Source organism: Wolffia australiana, chromosome 10, assembly GCF_029677425.1.
Source record: "Wolffia australiana isolate 7733 chromosome 10, ASM2967742v1".
In the NCBI taxonomy this organism is placed as follows: domain Eukaryota; kingdom Viridiplantae; phylum Streptophyta; class Magnoliopsida; order Alismatales; family Araceae; genus Wolffia; species Wolffia australiana.
Window position 1 is genome coordinate 10,780,829 of NC_135844.1, and position 3,652 is coordinate 10,784,480.

Below are 3,652 nucleotides of genomic sequence, written 5' to 3' on the forward strand. Positions count from 1 at the left end.
CAGTTAGGAAGCGGAACAGTCTATATACGAGTGGTTCCCTAGGTCGTCTTCTTCCTCTTACCAGAGCCACTTGGAAAGCAACGGGGTGTTAAGAGCAGAGCAACTATGGAGAGCATTTCTCGTCCTGGCGGAAGAAGACTCCAACAAACGGCAGCAGGTACGCTCTAAAAAGACGGCGATCGCGCCTAGTTCCCTTTGTCAAAACCTTAAACTTCAACGTTGCTACCGCTCTCTCAAAAACGCTAGTGCAATTTTCCACCTCTAGCGCACCCCGCGTTGTTTTCCGATGCATGCACCAGCGAGACGTTTTTTATTTGTGGGAAATACTTTTTGATTTTCTTATTTAAGAAGGCAAATACACGTTTGGATTGCATCTTTCAATCAGCCCTTCGTTAATTCAAAGTTAGTGCTGACGTTAATGGTTCAATCGGCCCCACATTTTTAGACATAAACTTATTTTAGTTTTGAAGATTATTTTGAGTTTTTAAGAAAAAGTCGAAACAATCTTGTTTCAGTTTACAGGATAATTTACTCCTTCATGTGATCATGGCAAGACAAATCTAATCGCACTATAAAAGCAATCCTTCATTTTGTACTTTGTTTCAAGATCAAACCTCCATTGACAAACGTTCATGGTGTCATGAATGGCTCTTTTTGACCTGCTTTTTTTTAGTCAAAAATTTAGGTAAATAAGTTGTTTGTTTTGAGTTTCTCAGAAGAAGAAAAAATCCAAACAAAAATTTTCATTTTATTTAATGAAATCCTCCCTGCTTATGACTTGTGACCCTGGCAGGAAGCGTCAAGGTAGAGCCTTCAACGATGGAAGGAGCCTCGGTGAGAGAACAAGACAGGTTCCTACCAATAGCAAACGTGATAAGGATCATGCGGCGTGTGCTGCCACCACACGCGAAGATCTCTGACGATGCGAAGGAGACAATCCAAGAGTGCTTATCGGAGTACATAAGCTTCATCACGAGTGAAGCCAACGAGAGGTGCAAGCAAGAACAGCGTAAGATAATCACAGCTGAAGATCTTCTCTGGGCCATGGGCCAGCTCGGTTTTGACGCCTATATCCAGCCCTTAACTCTTTACCTCCGCCGTTACCGCGAAGCAGAAGGAGGGTCGCTGCACAGAGAGATAATAACGAACCCTTTGAAACGAGCAGCTTCCAACGCAGGCCTTGTAAACCCAGTAAACCATCGCCATCACAGTCTAAGGTTTTTCTTCCAGCCTCAGTCCTCCATTTTACTTTCTCCCTTGGAGGGAAAGGAGCAAATATGGGAAAGAAGTAGCGTGGATGGAGGGGAGTCGTCGCAGGCGAGAACTCAGCAGGTTCCTCCGTGTGATGGATTCCAGCCCTTAGGCACATAGAAATAAATGCAAGTCTTGGCGACGTTGCATGCAAATGTATCCTTCTATGTCTAACTTAAGCTGTATTTAACTCTGGCGTAGATTATTTTAATGGAACATCGACCTCTATGGAATAATATTTTATTGGTAGAGAAAACCTCTCACTTCCTATCCTCTGATATACGGACGAGAGATAGATAATTGATAGATTGATGGATTAGTATCCCAATTGAAAAAGATGTTTTGTAATTTCCTACATGGACAGTACTATGTATGACTGTAGGCCTATGTATCATTTTATTGCTAATTAAAGTGATCCGTTATGACAGTTTTAACATTAACATATTTCATTAACTGTGGGGATAAATTTTCTTCAATCTTGAATATAATGACAGATTAATTCAAGATATACTAAAGAGGAAATGGATTCTCCTCTTGCCTATAGATAGCTGTCACGCAGTCAAATCCCGAGCTAGGACAAATGCTCGAATCTGGGGTGTGTCAGCCTCACTGCTGGGAGCAGAACATTGAGCAGCCTTAATCTCTTGCAGCAACAGTCTTTGCAATAGCTTCAGTCTGCATAAAAGGGTTTAAAGGAGTGGATGGGGCCGCGGCCCCATCGGGGAATAGGATCATTGCATTGATATCATAAAACGGTTACATTGTATTCATGAACATTACATGGGGGAAGACGAGGGATGATACCGAAGTAACGAGACGAGGCATAGAGCGCCTTGGTAGTGTCGCTCTTGTGCCTTGAGGCCCGATGCTTTGCTCGCATGCACTCGCTGGCCTCGCCGCTACACGCGTGCCCCCAAGAGGGGCTCTACACGCTCGTGGGTCTGTCGATCACACACGCCATCCCAGCCTTGGCGATCACACACGTCATCAGCACATGCGCTGACATCGATCCCTCAGTCCTCTCGGATGCCGCCGTGTTCGGTGCCTCAAGTTGGGCGCTGCGTGCCCGGCACTACCCGTTTGGGCGTCACGTGCCCACACCGTCTTGGTGCTCTTTGTGTGCCAATAATCACTTGGCAAGTGCCTTCTGCCTCATGTCGCGCACACGAGATGTGCACAACGCGTGCACGCATGGCCGCACGGCTCACCCCCATGACCTCGCTCGCAGCGCCGGAGCACTAACGCACAGCCTCCGCGTCCCGTGCACACGTGTGATGCTTGGCGTGCGCGCGTCCAGTACGTGTGGGCTTCCCCTGATCTGTCGCGCTTGAGGGCCGACGGGCATACGCACCTTAAGGGCAATGGTTTAAAAGATCAGGGTAAGACATTGTTGCTTGTAGTGCGTATTGTGACATCGCACTACGGAACTCAATCTCCAAATCATGAGTCCTGATGGAGAGTGCCTGCCTGAGACCATCAACACATCATCGAAGCTGTCATCATTGTCACCGACAACCTGCTGGCTCATGCCCCCCATGACCGGCACGCCACGGCAACAGTGAATACCTTCGGGTTTAACACCCCGGGTGATAAGCACGATCGCACCATCGCATGTTTCGAATTTCACATTGGCTTGTGCTCGTTTCATTTGCCAATTGATCGTGTTTTCATTTTTTTCGTCTGTATCATCATGTTCATATTCGTCCATATCATCATGTTCGTATTCATCCGTATCATGGCTGCGTCTAATTTCAACAGATTATTTCGGTGGAAAAGGGGTCCCCTTATCGGACTCCTTATTTGGACTCTTTGTAAGGGCCCATCATGGCCCTATGTATGACCATGACGGGCACCAATTGTTGTCAGATCTGGAATTTTTTTTGGCAGTTACTTTCACGTCCAGATCTCAACCAGAAGGAGAAGAGGGAGACGAAGGAAGAAAAATAAGAAGGGTGGGAGAAGGAAGATAAAGGAGGAAGAGGGAGGGGGAACGAGACTCAGGGCTGCACCTTTAAGTGTCCCGCATATTCTGCATTGTTGGGTTGCTCATCATTCTGGTCCTACTGCTGCACAAAGAAGTTAGGTCGTCGATGTCCTTCAACGTATCGAGGGGGTGGAAGTCCTTTGCACGGTGTGATTCTGTTTTTTCGCGCGACAGAGTGGACCCCCCTTCCAATGTCGCGATCACTCGCTCGCCGTCACCTGACACCAAGGTGTGTTCACGCAGCCCCCGAGCATTGATCGTGCATGTACTGCACAACGATCTGGGATCGAGTCTGCTTCTACGATGCCCTATACTGCGCACTATTAGGCTATACACGTGACTCAAGCGATGCTGAATAGTCTCGCGGAATTGGTTTGATTCCCGTGTACCATCTCACGAGGTGTTGGTCACTTACCG

The 3,652-nt window shown here is 47.2% G+C and overlaps 1 pseudogene; it reads left to right on the top strand.

Annotated features, from left to right (window-relative positions):
- Nucleotides 1-819: 819 nt before the first annotated feature.
- LOC144708281 (nuclear transcription factor Y subunit B-1 pseudogene) lies at nucleotides 820-1,371 on the top strand (annotated as a pseudogene).
- The last annotated feature ends 2,281 nt before the right edge of the window (nucleotides 1,372-3,652 follow it).